Source organism: Callorhinus ursinus, unplaced genomic scaffold (genome assembly GCF_003265705.2).
Source record: "Callorhinus ursinus isolate GAN/ISIS: 27379988/994484 unplaced genomic scaffold, GSC_fseal_2.0 scaffold2, whole genome shotgun sequence".
In the NCBI taxonomy this organism is placed as follows: domain Eukaryota; kingdom Metazoa; phylum Chordata; class Mammalia; order Carnivora; family Otariidae; genus Callorhinus; species Callorhinus ursinus.
In genome coordinates, this window is record NW_027397064.1 from 53,804,971 (window position 1) to 53,825,397 (window position 20,427).

The 20,427-nt window shown below is 42.2% G+C and overlaps 1 pseudogene; it reads right to left on the minus strand.

Annotated features, from left to right (window-relative positions):
* Positions 1 to 19,482: 19,482 nt before the first annotated feature.
* On the minus strand, positions 19,483 to 20,037 carry LOC112835975 (macrophage migration inhibitory factor-like; annotated as a pseudogene).
* Positions 20,038 to 20,427: the final 390 nt, after the last annotated feature.

Sequence of the window (20,427 nt, forward strand, 5' to 3'; positions counted from 1 at the left end):
TGTTTCTTTTTATTGTCACTGTTTTTTTTTTTCTTCTCCTTATTTTCTATTTCTCCTCCATTCTCTGGAAAATGAAAAGTGATCCTGAAAGAGGAGGATGAAATTCTTTCCACTCCTCAGAAAAAAGAGGCTATAAAACTGCAATATAATAATGCTAACCATAAAAATAATATGTAGTCAAATCTGTAGGCAGCAAAAACAAACTTAGCCCAGCTCTGTTTTTGGTGGGGCCAATGAAAGCCTACAAGTTTTTCAGTGATTTGTAGGATGCAGAGCCCAATTCAGGTTGCAAGGCAGTTCAGAAACGTTGTTGGTTTTTCAAATGTTTCTCTCCCATGTATTTGTAAGTTTGAAATGACAGGTAAATAGATTAAAAGTGTGTTTAACTGTGAATGACATATTGGCTGGGATGAATACTGTGCACATAGACTATTGGGACCCTCATGTAAAGAGTGGGTGTTGTTGAGGTACACAATGGTAAGGAGGTGGGTTATGTGTTATTAAAGCTACTGGGTGGTGACCAGGAGGCATTTGGATAGCTGTCCCACCAGTTGCTCATGTGTGGCTTCTGTCTGATTTACACAGCTGGCTCTTTGGACAGACACTGCCAGCAGTCTGTAAATAATGAATGGTTCTATAGAGAGAAGAGGGCTCTGAGACGACCAGATAGTAGTTGATAATCATGGCCACCTCTACCCCAATCTGTCTAGCTGTCTGTTTCTCTCTGTCTCATCTTTCTATCTCTGTCTATCCATTATCTATCCATCTGTCTATCATCAGGTATCTATCCATCCATCCATCTATCCATCCATCTTTCCATCTATGATCTCAGAGTAAATTGAATTCAAGGAGACTGTTGCAGGAATTGTCAAGAATCCACACTAGGTGAGGGGATACTAAGTGCCTTAATCCACGTTAAGGACAAACTGTGAAATGGGTTTGGAGAGTTAGTCTTGATGGACTGTAATATCCATAACTTAGTGGAGAAATCACTCATTTGCAAACTGAGAAAGTCCTCATTAAAGCGATGTGACTTAACTGATAAGAACAATTTCAGAAGGGTGCCTGGGTGGCTCAGTTGGATAGGTGACTGCCTTCGGCTCAGGTCATGATCCTGGAGTCCCGGGATTGAGTCCCGCATCGGGCTCCCTGCAGGGAGTCTGCTTCTCCCTCTGACCCTCCTCCCTCTCATGCTCTCTGTCTCTCATTCTCTCTCTCTCAAATAAATAAATAAAATCTTAAAAAAAAGAACAATTTCAGAAATTATACTGAGTTGGAGCAATAGTATACATATTTAAATTCCCCCAAGAACGTGTTTATGCAGAGAAGAGCAGCAATGGCCTATTGTGCCCATAATCTGTGCATTAAAGAGCCTCACAGCGCCCATTTACACAGCAGACCGTGGCCTGACTTCAGTGGAAATGAGCTGTGGACTGAACACTCATTGAGAGCTACCAGGCACTTTCCCTTACTTGGTAGTAATAGCTCCAGTGGAACCCTTACACATACTTAGGATCCTAGTGTAACAAGCAGGATGAAATGAATGCATTTCTGCCTTTACTTCTACAAAGTTGTTGTTGTTTTTTTTCCTTTAAAGGCTCATTTCTACTGGCATTAACTAAATGCAAGAATTCCCAGAAATCTAACTTGAAAATGAGAGTTGAAATCTATACTAACAATGTTATTCAGAATTGAGTCATGTTATAATATACTATATATCATATATCGTCAAATATTGCTTTGGTCTGCAGACATAATTAATATAAGCTAGCCATTAATAGTATGATATATGGTCCAGGGACCTTAAATATAACAAAATGCAACTAATATTTATCTCTAATGTGCTATAATCTTTATTCACATCACAAAGCATTAACAAAGGGTATATTCTTTAATGCTACAATCCCAAGGGTTTATTTGAACTTTTTTTCTAGTTTAATTAGCTTATTCATTTTAATTAGAGTACAGTGCAACATTTACATGGTGTTTAATCTGAAAGCTAATCCTGTTTTCTTAAAAGATTAAGTACAGTAATAAATATAAAATAATGGTGGCTGTATCTCATAGGACTGGTACTTTGGCTACATGAACAACTTCTGCTGGAAATAGCAGAAACATAGATTTTCTCTAGTATCCTTTTGTTAAGACACAAATGCCACAAGAATGGTTTTCTGACTAATTAAAAGCTTCCACAAAAGCCACGTTCCTGCCCTACCCCCGACACTCATGAATGGTCGTATCTTTTGGGTTTGAGGAGGAAGCCCAAAACTTGCTGCAGTCATCCTACAGCCTGTATCCATGTGTTTATGCTCCACCTCACACCCCCTGCTGGAATTCTCCCCTCCTCAAGCCCAGTTCATCCCAATGAGGAAGTCTGACGTTTTGCTAGAGACGAGCCTGTTTGGCACTGGTGTTCTACCATAGCCCAGCTCTTGCCTTTGCCTTTGGCAAATCCATCGCCTATGTGGACAACCTGCACATTGAGCACATTGTCCTTCAGTTCCTTGACCTCCATATCAATAACGACTTTCTCTTCCATGCTGACGTAGTCACCCACTTCTATGGTCAGGCTCTAGACTTGTCATTGCCCAAGATGGCACTGCTTTGAAGTCACTTATTCGAACATACTACTCTTCAACCCCTACTTCCTCTCCTTCCTGCCTCCATGACAGCAGCACTTCACTAAGACTTCTAGTCCGTTAACCTCTCCATCTCTCCTATCTTTACTTTCTTTCCAATTTGCTTAAATTGCATGGCCATTTCAACCTCTTTCTTGCAAATACCCTCGGTTCCCTTGCCCAACTCATTCCATGATAAAACTCCTATATTGGACGAACCCAATTGTGCATTCACCTTCCCGGTGTCCATTCCCAAATGGAATCTTTTCCATCATTATTCAAACATGCTTCTTCTTCTTCTTTTTTTTTCCAGAGAGAGAGAGAGAGAGAGAAAGTGTGAGTGCATGGGGGGAGGCAGAGGGAGAGAGAGAATCCTAAGCAGGGTCCTTGCCCATGTGAAGCCCAGTGCAGGACTCGGTCCCACAACCCCAAGATCATGACCTGAGCCAAAATCAAGAATCAGACACTCAACTGACTGAGCCACCCAGGACCCCCTCAAATGTGCTTTTGTATCCCCTACTGAAAAGAGTTCTCCCTTAGCTTCACCTTCTCATCAATTGTCTCTTTCATACTCAAGATTCTAAGACTTGTGCATACATAATTACTTCACTTCCTCATTTATTTGCTCTTTGTCCGTTCTAATTTGGTTTTCACCTTTACCTCTCCACCGATATTCATCTTACTAAGATTGTCAATCACTTTCATGTTATCAAATTTAATGGACACTTTTCAGTGCAGAGCCCACCCTACCTCACAGCATCATTTGTCAGAACTGTCGATTACTGCCATTTTGAAATATTTTTTCTCCTGGTTTCAAGAATACCACATTTCACTGGTTTTCTTCTACTTCTCTCTCCTTTCTTATCAACTCTGTCTTGGGGGCTTCTCCTCTTCTGTCCAGACTCTACAAGGAATAACTCAGAGCTTGTTTCTCTTATTTTCTCAAATTCTTGAGAAGATTCGTTCAAAGGATTCTAAAGATTCGGCGCACCTGGGTGGCTCAGTCGTTAAGCATCTGCCTTCGGCTCAGGTCATGATCCCAGGGTCCCGGGATCGAGCCCCGCATCAGGCTCCCTGCTCCGCGGGAAGCCTGCTTCTCCCTCTCCCACTCCCCCTGCTTGTGTTCCCTCTCGCGCTGTGTCTCTCTCTGTCAAATAAATAAATAAAATCTTAAAAAAAAAAAGATTCTAAAGATTCAAAATCCATCTATTTGGAAAACACAAGTCCACATAAAGACTTGCACATAAATGTTCATAGCAGCTTCATTCACAATAGCCCCAAACTGGAAACAACCCAAAAGTCCATCGGCGGGTAAATGTATAACAAAATGTGTTATCTATACAATGGAATACTACTTAGCAATAAAAAAGAACGAAAAACTGCTACACACAACCATGGATGAATCTCAAATGCATTAATGCTAGCTGAAAGAAGACTGGCGTGCAGTGTATGTACTAGATGATTCCATTTGTTTAACATTCTAGAAAATGCAAGCTAATCTATAGTGACAAAAAGCCAATCAGCATCATAAGGGAAGAGAGGAAAAAATGAAACAAGATGAAACCAGAGAGGGAGACAAACCATAAGAGACTCTTAATCTCAGGAAACAAACTGAGCTTTGCTGGAGTGGAGGGGGGTTGGAAGGATGGGGTGGCTGGGTGATGGGCATTGGGGAGGGTATGTGTTGTAATGAGCACTGGGTATTATATAAGACTGATGAATCACAGACCTGTACCCCTGAAACAAATAATACATTATATGTTATTTTTTAAATACATTATATGTTAATTAATTGAATTAAAAAAAGCCAATCAGCATTGCCCGAGGCCAGGGGCAGAGGGAGGAATGGACTGCAAAAGAACACAGGGAAACCTTTCGGGGTGATGGAAATGTTCTGTATCTTTATTGTGCAGTGGTTTCTTAGGGATACACAGCAGTCAAAACTCATGAAATTGAGTACATGAAATAGGTGCAATTTATTATAAGTTGTACCTCAATATGGTCGATTAAAATCTATATACTGCCAAGGCTTGAATTTATGTCCTTAACGTAGATCTCTCTTGTGAGTTTCAGACTGTGGATCCAACTATTCATGTGATACTCCCATTTTGATATTTCATAGGGATTTCAAACTGCAGCGTAAAACTGAATCCTGGATTTATTCTCCCACAGGCTCCATACCCTGGGTCCCCCTAAGGAAATTGGTATCTCAAGGAGACCTCAAAATACAGGGGTTTAAATAAACCAGGATTTTCTTTCTCTCTCATAGGACCGTGTAGAGATGGGAGAACCAGTGTTGGTAGGGTGACTCCACCATCCTAACCCCAGGATTCTATTCCTGGTTGTAGGAATGCTTCAGTTCTCATCAGATCCCAGCCAGCAGGGGGCAGGGAAAGGGTCAGAGAAGGGCCTGCACATCTCCTTTTCAGAGGCATAACCCAGAAGTGTCAAATGGCCATACTTCATAACAAAGGAGGCTGGAAAATACTATTTTTATGTGATCACATGTTCAGCTAAAATTTTATTTCTATGGTAAGGGGAGAATTGATGTCAGGAGACAGGGCTTCTGGCTTTCTTGAGGCTGTGTAGAGACTTGGGCAAATATGTTTTTGTGGGACTCCATCTATTTATGCAATTTGATTAAAAAAATCTGTTACAAAATCCATGCGCCTATACGAAGTAAAGTGATTTGTTGATGAAGATTTACATAATGGGTGTAGAAGAGGTACTTACATATTTGTGTATTGTCTAGTCAAGTGCACGTGTCCAGGCATCTCTTCATGTTTTTTATCATTAATTACATTGTTCCTGGCTGATTTCTTTCTTTCTTTTTTTTTAAGATTTTATTTATTTATTTGAGAGACAGAGAGAGCGAGCGAGCACATGAGAGGGGGGAGGGTCAGAGGGAGAAGCAGACTCCCTTCTGAGCAGGGAGCCCGATGTGGGACTCGATCCTGGGAATCCAGGATCATGACCTGAGCCGAAGGCAGTCGCTTAACCAACTGAGCCACCCAGGTGCCCTCTTTTTTTTCTTTTTTTTTAAAAAAAAGCTTTTTATTTATTTGAGAGAGAAGAGAATGAGAGAGAGAGCATGAGGGGGGAGGGTCAGAGGGAGAAGCCGACTCCCTGCTGAGCAGGAAGCCCTGCAGGACTTGATTCTGGGACTCCAGGATCCTGACCTGAGCCGAAGGCGGTTGCTTAACCATCTGAGCCACCCAGGCACCCCCTGGCTGATTTCTTATCTCCCATGCAATAAAGAAGTAGCAATACTGTTTTTATAATGACATGGCTCTACAGAACTTTTTGCATTGAAACAGTGTACATCTTTTTGTTGCTGCAGTACCTTAATACCATTTATTTTAATGCTGGTTACATCATTACTCATGATATGACATCATCCACCTTGCCACACTTGAATACTGGCTTCCAATGCCTCTCAGACTGTACTGAGACTGTTCTGTGTTTCCTCGATGAGCACAAATGCAAGTCTTACCCAGAGTACATGGGGAAATGCAAATGATCATTTTTTTTTGTAGTTTTACATTTTTCATTCTTAAATTTATGGCCTAAAGGTAGAACAACACATCTTCCAACTATGTCTTTTCTTGAACTCTTCAGGTTGGAATCACTGCATTCATAGAGTGTGATCTCTTACAATGTTGACTGCCCCTCTGCAGGGCATGGGGTGAAGGATCCATGGGTAGAGAAGAGCAATCCATTTGCAAAAAGGAATGTCCATTCTTCATCCAGCACACCTTAAGATGGATCGGAGATAGTATGGCCTCACCACATCCATTGAGGGCAAGAGAAGACATTGCTTGGAAGGATGTGTTGCCACTGGGGAGCAGTGGTCTTGAAAACCCTTAGAAGGGATAGACAGACCGTCCTCTGGCCCAGTGGGTTTGAGATGTCTTTTATCTCCCCCTCCTTGGTGCAGGTGCTGGGATGCAGGCTGCTCTCCTCTACTTGAAAAGGCAGGCACCAGCCACCTTTTGCCCTGCTGTTCTTTTCCCCAGAAGATAGCTATAGAATGAGATACAGTGTTCTCAACCAACTGACTCCCAGCTGACTTTGAAGATAAGCATCCTGTCCCTTTAAAGGGAAAGGTAAGGGATAACAAGAGGAAGTTGTAAGCTTCCAGAAAAAAGTGGCTGGAAGTTCTCATGGTCATGATTCCTAGGCTAGATACTGTTCCTTTAGAGTATCGTAACTGGAAGTACTTTCAGACTCTTCACTCTTAATTTTAATTTCTAAAATTACTTACTCTTATATTTCTAACAGTGAAGTTTCTCAAATCATTCTAAACACAGAAACCTTTATTAGCTCCTTAGGGAAGTACTGTCCAGGCCGGGCCAACAAGTCTTGGCAGAATCAAAGTTGTTGTCTTATCTCTAGAGAACACTGTGTAGTTCTGAGGCCCATCATACCACCTCTCATCACGTTCCATTGGATGGTGGCCTCATACAGTTTATTTTTTATTTTTTTATTTTAAACATTTTAATTCCAATATAGTTAACATACAGTTTTATCTTAGTTTCAGGTGTACAATATAGTGATTCAACACTTCCATCCATCACCCAGGGCTCATCACAAGTGCCCTCCTTAGTCCCCATCACCTGTTTCGCCCATCCCCCCACCCGCCTCCCCTCTGTTAGATGTCAATGCAACAAGACTGATGAAATCTATCATCTGTTACATATTATAGTGATTATTGCATGGTACTTCACAGCATCATCATGGGAGAATGATGATTTTCTCCATTTTAAAGATGAGCAAAAGGAGATACAGAAAGATTAAATAATTTGCCAAAGTGTATTTGACTCCAAAGAACTCAGTGTTTCTAGCTCGATTGTCCTCTCAAAGGGAAGGAATAAAACACAGTTATGCATCTTACTCTGATGCCACCAGAGAAACTGGTTTGGAGAAATTTTGACTAGCCACTGCCAAATTTTTCTCTCATAGGCTACTTGTTCTTGGAGGTTGTGAGCTGCAAGAGGAAATATACCTCCTTAGGAGATTAAGCTAGACACAGCCTGGCCATCTGCTCTCTTGGCAGGGGCTGACACAGGCTGCCTTTATGGATAAGGGAGATAGAGCAGGGTATGTCATCGGCCAGCAGTGCTGTTGGCAGTGAGGTATGGAGGCAGACAGACTCCTGGGCTGCTGACTGCTGTCAACATCTTAGAGTCCAGGGAGGAGACCTAGTGAAAATTGTATGTCTTGAAGGAAAGGGATGAAGAGGAGTGTTGATAGCAGTACAGCTCCAGTGATGGAAGGAGACCCCACTTTGGCCAAACAACTCTGCTAGGTATCATGCTAGGTGCTGTGGCTAGAGCAATAAACAAGAGTATAGTGGGATAGAAAGACATTAAGTATATATTCATGCACATGATTACAATTGTGATAAACTCTATGATGAAAAAGTAGAGTGCTTTTTTTTTTTAAAAAAAAGACATTTATTTATTTTAGAGAGAGAGAGAGAGAGAGAAAGAGCAAGCAAGCTTGAGTAGGAGGGGCAGAAGAAGAGGGAGAGAGAATCCTAAGCCACTTCTCGCTGAGTGTAGAGCCCCACAGGGGGCTCGATCCCACAACACTGAGATCACAACCTGAGCCGAAACCAAGAGTCAGATGTTTAACTGACTATGCCACCCAGGTGCCCCAGTAGAGTGTTCTTTGATAGCTTATAGTGGGGAGGTCTGAGTCTGGGTGTGGGGTAGGTTTCAGGGACACCTTTCCTTGAGAAAACAACCTCTGTAACAAACCCTAAGGGTTGTTTGTAACACACCCTATAGATTGTTTCCCAAACACCCAATTTCCCTTTCCTCTTCTTTCCCTTGAGGACTACCATTCTCCATTTTAATTTTTATGTATCCAACTTCCTTTATCTAGCTATGTTCTTCAGGGAAGGTGGCCCCAGAATATAGGTCTTGATTGATTTGAGTTAATAATGTTAGTCTTAGTGGTTTTGCCATTGATTGGCTTAGGTATGTGTTAAGTTAGAGCATGTGATTAGTTAGCACATGTGTTACAATTTTGGCTATTGAGACCAGAGAGAAATCTGCTAGAGGACTTTTGAGAATGGTTCCCTTACTCTTTACAAGGAAGAGGTGACTCTTTCTGCCTCTGAATGTTGTCATGTCTGGTGACCTTGAGTGGAACTTGAGGACACATCCCATTCACCAAAGGAAGAGCAAGAAGATGGAAAGATTCTTGGTTCTTATTAGCTTTCTTAAGTTGGTAAATCAACTGCAGAGCACCCCTAGCTTTGGATTTTTTGATGTTTCTTATAATGTGAGCCAGTTGATTCGAGTTTCTGTTATTTCCACCTCAAAAGATACAAAGAGTTATCCAGGTAATGAGTGTGATGAGCACCACTCCAGACAGAAAAACAATGCATGTGCAGCCCTGAAGTGGAATTAGAATGTAGTTCCATGTGGCTGAAGAGCAGTGAGTGAGGAGGATTGGAGTAAGGTGAAGCTGGAGAGTTGGCAGAGGCCAGAACGTGCCACTGTCATCCTTGGACATTAGCTAATAAAATTTATATTTGAACTCTTTACAGGCATATCCAGGTTTATAATTCTTTTTTTTTTTTTGGATGACTCCAAAAGAATGCTGGATGAATTTTACTTTTACTTCCGGATAGTGGAGAATGGGAATACTTATGTATCTCAATGGTCTCCAATATGAATGAAATTCACTAGTAATCACTCAGTTCTCTAACTTACTTGGCTTATGTAACTATAGCCTGAAGTGGTTTCTATATTGTTGCTCCTGGGCTTGCTGTCTAGTGGGACTGCTTGAAGTTTACCCAGTCTCAGTGGGCTTGAATTGGGTCCTCAGCACATAAGCATTTTGGGCAATATTTCAGGGAGTAGTTACTCTGGTTGTACTTGTTATTATGAAGCTAGAGATCTTCAAATTCTTTGATCTAGGGATCTGAGGAAGAATCTGGGCATTCTGTAAGGTAATGAGGAGGAAGTCCATTGGTTCTTGCAGAACAGTTCCCTTGTGGTCTCAGCAGGTGGAAGAGGCCCAGGAGAGCAGTAGGTCCAAAATATATCTGCTGGGGGTGTGGTGTCTAATAAGCTAAATTAACTTACACAAGAAACTTGCCTGCTAGCTCAACCTTGCCCGTTGTCTTTGGCTCTTCTTTGGCACTTGTAGGGTCTTTGCTTATTTTTTGCCAGGCTCCTGTGCTGTCTGTGTCTGCTGGCAGGGGAGTCTTCTCTGCATGTTAGCCTATAAGATTTGGACCCTAAATTCCAAAAGCTCAGGCTTTGGAAGCAGATGCCACCTGACAGCTGTGTGAACTTGAGCAATTGTGTTTACTCATCTATAAGATGATAGTAATAATAGTACCTAACTCATAGAAATGTTGAAGATCAAAGGATGTAATCTATGAGGAGTGCTCAGTACAGTGCAAATGTTCAGTCTATGATAGTCATTATTTAAAATCATTATTGCTCTTTGTCTCTACCATCAGTATTTGGGGGGTGGGTCCTGATCCTCCCTTGAATGCAGTGTGGAGGACCTTATCACCTTGGCCATTGTCTTGGTTAATAGAGTAACATAACACAGCTGTTTACTGAGCTATGTCCCAGGCCCTGTAAAGCAACAACAACAACAAATTCAGCAGCTTTCAGAGTTTGCAAGCCAGAAAGAATACCTCAGCTTCCCCATTTATTTCTCACAGTAAGATCTAATCCAAGAATATGATTGTGATTGCTAGTCTGAATTTTAAAAATGATGACTGTAAAAATCTTTTTAAAAGTTTCCTTGTAAAAATATTTAATATTTTGATTTGTGCTGTTTGATAGATATGTTGAACCACCCAAATCTACAGATTCATGACAAGTGCCACTTCGTATTCAGAGGCAGTGATTTTGTTTTTTTTTTCCCCTGTATATGGACCCTTCTGGGATGTTTCCAGCACGAGTACAGCTCTGAGCAAACCATGCTTTGCAAAGCCAGTTATTTGTTTTACTTCTGCCAGAATATTGAAAGTTTGCCTGGTGAACATTCCCTGAAATCAAAATGACTTATTATCAGGCTTCCTTTGCTTTTGATCCTGCTGCAGGATGGTGTGTTTTCCTAATGATGCAGAATCTCTCGTTAAGTTCAGGAAACAGGATATAAGGATAAGTCAATTGACTCAATTTATGGACATAATAAAACGGTCCCTATTACCTTCAGCAGTCAAGGCAAGACAAGGTGAAACACAGTGTTGTAAAGTTATTATGACAAAATAGTTTAGTATTTACCTGACCAAATAAAGTGAAAATACTGCATTTATTTTTGAAGCGGCATTTCAGACATTATGACCTAAAATTAATAGTGGTAGACGATCATTTATCCTGTCGCACTGGGATATTGCAGAGTTCACTCAAAGCCAGGAATATCTGCTATTAAATCATGGCAAACTAAAAAAATTTTTTGAAGTATTTCCTTGTGTCTGCTCTATGTCTACTGTTGGCCCCACCGAGCCAGTGTTAACAGCTAAGGCATTTCTTTTTCCATCTTGTAATATAATTAAAAACAAATTTAGAAGCAGAATAGATGTTTTGTATGTTAGAGCCCTGTTAGTTTTGGGGAAGGTATTGGCAATGCACACAGCTGTTCCTGACAATTATAAAAACTCAGAAAAGAAAAAAGGAGAGGACAGAAACCAAATTGACCAAATATGGTTGCTTTTGTCTTCCAGTGGGAAGCAAGTCTTTGGGGTGGCCATAGGAAAAATAGATGTAAATCAAATTTTTTTTTTTAAGATTTTATTTATTTATTTGACAGAGAGAGACACAGCGAGAGAGGGAACACAAGTAGGGGGAGTGGGAGAGGGAGAAGCAGGCTTCCCTCGGAGCAGGGAGCCCGATGCGGGGCTCGATCCCAGGACCCTGGGATCATGACCTGAGCCAAAGACAGACGCTTAACGACTGAGCCACCCAGGCGCCCTAAATCAAATATTTTTAATCTGCTGCATTTTAAAAGAGATGGACATAGGCTTAAGGGGTATAGAAAGTTTCAAGTTGTTAAATATATCCAAGGGGTACATATGATATTAGTAGCTTATGAAAATACTTGAGGTTTGGGCTAAATTTCAGTTTATTCCTGGTTTTTGGTTAATTTCTAGACTCTAGATTCTGAAGTCTAAAGTAATTTTATGTTTCTGGATGAAAATGGGACTATGACTCTGAATTAGGTAAGCAAGACTGTGGACACTGAGCAAACATGAAGAAGTCCTATGTTTTGGGGCGCTTGGGTGGCTCAGTTGGTTAAGTGTCTGCCTTCGGCTCAGGTCATAATCCCAGGGTCCTGGGATCGAGCCCCGCATCGGGCTCTCTGCTCGGCGGGGAGCCTGCTTCTCCCTCTCCCTCTGCCTGCCTCTCTGCCTAATTGTTCTCTCTCTGTATCTCTCTGCCAAATAAATAAATAAAATCTTTAAAAAAAAGAAGTCCTATATTTTGTTTTGAATAGCTAATAATCTGTTTGCATATGTTGATTATGAGTTGCACAGTGACCAGCAAAAAGATCCTGCAGGTTTTTGCTGGCTATCACCCATATTAGGCCTCTCCTTGACTCTGAAATTACATATGGCCATGCTCCTTTCCCCCACTCCCACTCTAATCTGTCTTACCCTGCATGGCTTTTTTTTTTGTTTAATTTTTTAATTTTTAATTGTTCTATCCCGTTCTAATATTCTGCATAATTTATTTTTTATGTTTAGTATTAATTGTTTGCCTCTTCCTCCACCTCCCCCCCATATAAGGCCTGGATTTTGATTTGTTCACCAATTTACCTTGAGCATCCAGAGCAATGCCTGGCACATAGTAGGTGCTCAATAAATATTTGTTGAATGAATCATATCCTTTTTTGCCTAAAACATGATAATCATTTTCATTGGCTTTGTGATAAAGTGTAACTTCTTTCTTTATTTTCTTTTGGGGGGGAGAAAGAATCTTAAGCAGGCTCTACACCCAGCACAGAGCCCAGTGTGGGCCTCGATCTCACAACCCTGAGATCATAACCTGAGCCAAAATCAAGAGTTGGATGCTTAGCCAACTGAGCCACCCAGGGACCCCATAAAGTGTAACTTCTTTATGTGGCATGTATGAACCCGATCCATTTTAAATATCCAAGTATATTTCCTTTTGTTTTTCTCCTGAATGGTTCCAGCTCTACCAAACTATGGCCTTCTTGCTTGTGGGTTTTTGCACATGCTGATTCTTTTGCTGGGTGTCTCTTTGTCCTCTTTCTTCTTGGATAACTCTAAGATTTTAGGACTCAGTTTAGATTTTTTTTTTTCCCAAGAAGCCTTGTCTGGCCTTCCAAGTCTGGGTTAGGAGCCTCTCCTGTACATTCTTTTTTTTTTTTTTTTAAGATTTTATTTATTTATTTGACAGAGAGACACAGCGAGACAGGGAACACAAACAGGGGGAGTGGGAGAGGGAGAAGCAGGCTTCCCTTGGAGCAGGGAGCCTGACGCAGGGCTCGATCCCAGGACCCTGGGATCATGACCTGAGCCGAAGGCAGACGCTCAACGACTGAGCCACCCAGGCGCCCCTCTCCTGTATATTCTAAAGTATGTTATACTTCCCTTATAGCAAGCTTATATTATGTGGATTGCCATGGAACGACCATCTTTCTTTTTCTCCTTTAACTTGTCAATTCTGTGGGGGCAAGAGCCAGGCTGCCTTGTTCATAGTTTTCTTCATGTCAAATGCATTGCTTAGCACCTTGTAGGAGGTTCATTATATTTGAATCAATGAATCAATATGAAAGGAAGGGTGTGTAACTCAGACATTGGCTGTGATCATCCTGCCCAGTAAGATCTGGGGAAGATGGGTTCAATGCCCTTGTCTAAGGCATTTTGACTATTTCTAGGGTCTTATCATTTCCAGCCCCAATTTCCTTTTGTCCCTTAATTTTGTATAGTACAGTGGTTAAGCATGTGGCCCTGGAACTCCATCATCTAAGTTCCTCCCAGATCTTCCCTGAGTTGATCATCCTTTCAAGGACAGAATAAAGATTAGCTCCAGAAATGTATCACATTGAAACAGAGTGAAAAAGATATATTAAAAAATTTCTCCTTGTTTGAAGGAATCCAGGGCATGCTTGGGTTATGTGGGAGGGAATCATGCCTGATCCAATTTCCTAAATGTATTTGTGTGTGGCTCCAGTCTATTCCAAACCAAATCTTGTTGACAGTAGAGAGGTATAGTCACGGGTTCCTTGTTGTCAATCTAATGAGGGTGTTAAACATAAAAAAAAAATCCTCCATGTTACACCTGAACCATTTATCTTTCTAAACCCTGCGTATCTTTTTAAAACATGAACATTTCTACATTTAAATTCTTTGTATTGTTAACAATGCATCAGAATTGGATTTTTTTCCCTCATCTGAACTTAATATAAACTTTAAAGAGTATTGTGATATCAAGCCCTTTAACATACGTATTAGAGAAACTGATGTGGGTTTTAAAGATTTTGGAGTACATTTAAATATGTCTTTTCATGTTTTGTTCTTTACAAATAAAACTGTGGGGTCGAACAACAGCAACAACAACAAATCTCACCCTTGCCATTTACTGGCCTGTTAATGTCTCTGTTTGTTTCCTCGTTTGTAAAGTGGGAATGATTATAATAATTACAGCACCTACCTCATGATACCATGTAAAGATTCAGTTTGTACTTGTAACCTACAGAGTTTAAGTCGTAATAGGTCTCAGTAAGCTTTACTTACTGAGTAAAAAAGTAAAAAAAAAGATTTACTTATTTATTTTATGGGGGGAGGAAGGGAGAGAGCCCGAGCCCATGGGTAGACGGGGCAGAGGGAGAAGGAGAGAGAATCTCAAGCTGACTCCTGCTGAGAGCCGAGCCCATCGCGTGCAGGCGGGGGCTGGATCTCTCGGGGCTGGGTCTCATGGGGCCAGAACTCACGCGCCGATCTCGCGGGGCTGAGATCACCACCTGAGCAGAAGCTGAGAGTCCGAATGCACTACCCAGGTGTCCCAGGTCTGGGTAAGTTTTAACTTTCCTGATCAACTACATAAACAAGGCTGTTGCATTTAGCAGAGTTTGCCCTGAAGGTTTGCAGGCCCCAAGGTTATATTACAGCAGATAAATGAAGGCATCCCTGTTGGGCCAAGTCCTCTGGTGCATCCCACCATCAGGATTTCTCCCCAGTGCACGCCCCAGCTGGGCGTTCTGGCCTGTGGCTCTCTTGCCAGCCCTCTCTTCGTCTTCTGTGCTTGTGCTTTTCCAGTCCACACGCTCTGCACTTCTCTTGCACAATGGCGGCTGGAAATGCCCAGTTCTTCCCTCTCTTTTGCAGCACACTTCAGCTCTCCTGCTTGAGGTGGACTTCCAAACTGGATCTACACCTGTCTTCATGTGCAGAAAGCTCAGTCCGATGACTGGGCCGTCTCCAGCTTTAGCAGATGCTCTTCCCCCCTTTAACATGGCCATTTTCCTTAGGAGGCAGCTGTGGTTTTAAATGGCAAATTGCTTTTCTTCATTGTAAGTAGTTGGAAAAAATAACGATAAATCCCACAGGGGTGTGTGTGTGTGTGTGTGTGTGTGTGTGACAAATAATCACATTGTTTGTGAAGCAGAAAACACTAGGAGACTAACCAATCCCAAGCTTTTGCTTTTGAGACAATGCAGTTCCCCAGGTGTGTGTGTGTGTGTGTGTGTGACAAGTAATCACATTGTTTGTGAAGCAGAAAACACTAGGAGACTAACCAATCCCAAGCTTTTGCTTTTGAGACAATGCAGTTCCCCTGTGTGTGAACAGGACTGGTGGAGGCTTCCTGCCCTAGAGAAGCATTCTTCTGCTTTCCTCTCAGAAGTCCTTGCCTAAGTGTGGTGTTGGAAGCAGCCACATTAGGGGGGCTGAGCTGCTGCAACATTGTAAATGCCAGCAAAAAAAAGTGTCAGCAGCCTGGCTGTGGGAGGCTGGCAGGGCCTGGAGTTTAGTGCTGTCTGTCCAGATTGGCCATTCTAAGGGGGCTGGTTCATATCCAGCCCACATGGGTAGTGATTCAAAGTTATTTCCTACTGATGGCTCTTCCTGACCCCAGGAAAAGGTGTTTGGAGTTCTACAGCCTCAGCCCACCAGGAAGGAGGAGTGCCTACTCAACTTGAACTGCCCTCTCTCTGCAACAGATGGCCTCATCCTAGTTAATGGATGGCATTTTGAGTGGTTGGTGGAAGCTTCCCCACCCTCACCTATACTGATAACAGAATTTTTGTATCACTTCTGATGGGACCCATAATCACAGGAAAAATATAAGCAGACTTGTTTTCTTTTCACCACTGGATGTATTTATTTACAAAGAGAGACTTTAAACAGCCAGACACACATACACTTACTGGTAGTAAAACCTGTGATTCACAGATTTCTCAGGCTGTACTTCCTGCAGCATCGAGGGTCTATAATATCACAGTGCTCAGAAGGGAAGTTCAGCCATGTCTGTCTTGAGCCACTGCACAGATGATTCCTGCATTTGGTGAGTTGGCAAAAGCAAATAGTGTTTTAGGCCTAAGGGTACATTTTACATTTGCATTTGAGAGGAAAATGCAGCTTTGGGCCTTGAAATTGTGTAGAAGAAAATGCTTGTTGTATGAAGTGAATATTCAGTAGTATGGCCTTCAAAGCCTTTCCACCAACAGCAGGATCCTGGCTGTGTAGCCAGTAAGGTTTTTCCAAGGTGAGGTCTTTGGAGAGGAGGGAAACAGAGCTCCCTGTTGCTGAACGCTCTTGGTAATGGGCATGTTAAAGGCGTGGAAATCATAGACAGCCATTTTGAATCCAAAGAGTTCTGAAGGCATGGAAAAATGTCACAGATCATTAGTAAATGAAAGAAACAAGTAGGATGTCAAATATACACTGTGTGACCTAAACTCTGTGAAACAATGGGTATTAAAGGACATACCCCCAAATGCCCATGATTGGTGGCAAGCTTAGGAGTCTATTTTAGTCTTGTGTCTCTTAATAATGTCCAGTGGTTTCCAGGCTTCCCATAGTGAGCATATATCACTTTTTAAATCTGCATGAAATAGGTGTTTATTTAAAAGATAAAGTGGAACAATCTACTTCCATTAGTGATGATTTTATTTTTTTTAAAGATTTTATTTATTTATTCATGAGAGAGAGAGGCAGAGGGAGAAGCAGGCTCCCCACTGAGCAGGGAGTTCGAAACGGGACTCGATCCCAGGACCCCAGGATCACGACCCGAGCCAAAGGCAGATGCCTAACCAGCTGAGCTGCCCAGGTGCCCCATTAGTGATGATTTTAAAGGGTTTAATTTTTTACAATGAAGCAAAATCTATTATTCCTTTTTATTATTCTCTGTTGGGAGGTAAAATGGCCCCAAGACTACTTTATCCAGCTCTTGTGATTTGCTATGTATATTTTCTCCTTGAAAATAATGCTGTTTTACATTTGCCCTGGGTTAGCACATTTGTGACAGATGCCAACTTTTTGGGGGCAAGTCAGGACCACTTGGTTTTAGCAAGTCAGGACCACTTGGTTTTAGCTTTGATGCTAAAGCTTTCACGTTTTCATCTTAGAGCAGTGTGATAAAATTCCATGACCAAAAATTTCAGCGTACACACATACAGCACATATATTTACATATAGAAATTTGCCAGTGTTATTACTGTTATTATAAAATCTTATTTTAAAAAGTAATCAGGTGATTAGATATCCTAAGTTGCCAAGCTTTCATTTCATTTCATTTATTTTTCTGCCAAGCTTTGATTTTGATATTTGACTGTTATGGGGGAAAAAAGCACATTCCTTTATTGGACAACTCCAAACTCCTTCCCCTCTTTATTAAAGTAACAGTGGCATACATGTTTTTAATGGGCGGTTTACAAGATATATCCTTAGGGCATATCTGTTCTGCCTATTCTTGTGCGCCTTTCATATTTACATTTATGTTCTCAAATACAAATTCTAGGAGTGTATTTTGTGGAATAAATAGTTCCATGACATGTTTGTGGGGAAAAAAACCTGATTCTCTGTCCAAAAAGTTTTGGAAACACTATGTACTATGTCACTGTCCAACTCTGTTTTCCATTCAGATACTCACATTAAATGTCCTGAAATGTTCTGTAGCAAAGAAATCCCTTAAACTCTGTTTAAATCCCTATTTCCCAAACGTACCCAACCAGGATATTCATAAGTACTACTTCGAAAGCACTGCAAGAGCCCACACCGTCAAAGAAACATTAACCGACTTTGCTTTGCTGTACTAAAAAAAAGCAGGAGAGGAGACAAATAAAATGAGCAGAATTTTCTATAAAAATAACTCACGAAGGGTTTTATGCTTAAGTCATAATCCTCTGCCCCAAGACCTTTGATTGACTGTAGAATCCCTCAGCTTCTCAAGTGATGGTAACAGCCATTGCTTAAATTCAGGTCACGGAAACACTAGAGATCAGAGTGAGTTCTCCTTGGCCATCTCGGATAATTTCGATTTATTCCCTAACTTCAGGGTAATGCTTGGCAGTAGCGGCACGTTGATCTGTTAGGTATGGAATGTTAGCACCACCACTGCCCTGCCCCCACCCCCTTCCCAAACACCGTCCTTTCTGTCAGCTTCTTGTCTTGTTTCTTGACCCCAAAGCGACTGTGTGAGTGCCGGAAGTTTCCTCTTGACACCTTTTGCTCTCCCAACTCTATCACTTGTGAGGATTGGCCTCACAATAGAATTAGATCTCTAGTTTGACAGGTCCATGCTTGGCCTGCAAAAGATGGCTTTTAGGCTTTTTAGCAGCAAAACTTTGAGGATATTGTGCCTTTCGGTAAGTGCGTGAGTCTTCTGAGCCTGCTTTGTGATATTTATATTTTTCAAGGACTGTGGCTGTATTTGCGCAGTGCCTAATGTATCAGAATCTTCCATTATTATCTCTTGGTGCTTTTGAAATTAGTTTTTGCACTTACTGAAGGATGGGCAAATCTATAAACAAAGGGAAGTGGTTGGGAAGTCATAGTTGTTTTGTAAAAGGTATCCATGACAAGGCTAATTGATTCAGGGGACTTCGTTTTCAATAAAGGAACTGAGATTAGTTTACTGTCGATCTTAATTATTCCATCCATCAACCATTTGTTGCCCCGGGCAACTGGCATCATCTTTGCTGCTTGCTAATTTTAGCTCATTTTACTTAGTGAAGCACGTTTCTTTTGTTTCATTTTTGTGTATTTGGATGAGGGAAGAGGGACCTGACATTTCTGTGGGTGAAATTCTAAGCTGTGCTATGCTGAATTCACCAACAGAAACATTTATTTCTTTTTTATTTATTTAAATTTTTAAAAAAAGATTTTATTTATTTATTTGATAGAGAGAATGAGTGAGCGAGAGAGTATGAGAAGGGGTAGGGTCAGAGGGAGAAGCAGACTCTCCGCTGAGCGGGGAGCCCGATGGGGGACTCGATCCCGGGACTCCAGGATCATGACCTGAGCCGAAGGCAGTCGCTTAACCAACTGAGCCACTCAGGTGCCTGATTGAAATTCATAAACCATAGGTGTCTGTGGGTGTACGTGTAGATGTACAGATGAACCTGTAAATAAGCATAAATAACATGAACCTGTAAATGAACATAATCTAGCCTACTCGCAAACAAGCCAAAATGAGAGAAAGAAAATATAATTACCATCGCCAGAGGGTATTTGGTCAAGGTCTCAAAAGAATACTGAAGTTCTGGCTCTTGGAATTCAAATATGCCCTGTGTCCTTTAGTTATAGTGCTTTTATTTTATTTTATTATATTTTTTGCAGCCTCCAAACCGTTTATTTATCCTGACTTGGGGGTGGAGGTCGCCGGGGGGGGGGGGCGAAGTGGGCAGAATATTGCGAGTGGCAGGGCCTGGCGCAGGCGGGTCGGGCAGGCGTGGCCCTCACGCGATGGTGGAGCTGTTCCAGCCCACGTTGGCCGTGTTCATGTCGTAGTAGTTGATGTAGATCCTGCGGGGCGTGGACGCCGGGCTCAGGGGGTTGTGGTCCCCCCACCCCGCCTCTCGGTGACCCCCGCGGCCCCGCTCTCCTATCTGGGCTGACGCGCAGGCGCTCGCCGGTAGGCCGCACAGCAGTTTGCTGTGGGAGCGGTTCTGCGCGCCTCCGATCTTGCCGATGCTGTGCAGACTGCAGAGCACGCAGTGCAGACTGCAGAGCACGCATGGCTCACTTGAGCCGCCAAAGGCCATGAGCTGGTCTGGGACCACGTGCACAGCGATGTAGTGGGCCGGCTTGCCGGTGGCCTGCGCCAGCTGCTGAGTGAGCTCGGAAAGGAGCCCATCCGGCACGGGGGCGCGGGGGACGTTGGTGTTCACCACGAACATCGGCATGCTGGCGGAGAAACGGCGGGGACTGGTGCACAGGAACTAACCGACGCGCGTCCGGCAGCAGCCCGGGAACCTGAGTTACCTAGTTATAGTGCTTTTAAATTAGTTTTTGGTTTTGTTTTGCTGAACCCCAAGTACCATTCCACCTTCCTGCATGTCTCCCCAGTGCATTCTGTTCCTTTATGTGCCCTTGCTCTGTTTGCCTCTGCATAGCACTCTCTTTCTGGACCACTTTGAATATATGCAATTTGGACAGAAGGGCGTTCTAACTGGAGCCATACTGGCAGGAGGAGAAGCTAAAGACAGGGATCTGCACAGATAAAACACAGTAAGATACTTTTAGAAAAGGAACAACTACATGGCTAAAAATGCGGGGCATATGTTTTGTGAATGGACTATCATAAAACTTGTTTGAATACTGCATTTAGATTTTCACTTGTCTGGAAGGTAACTTGACTTACTTGGA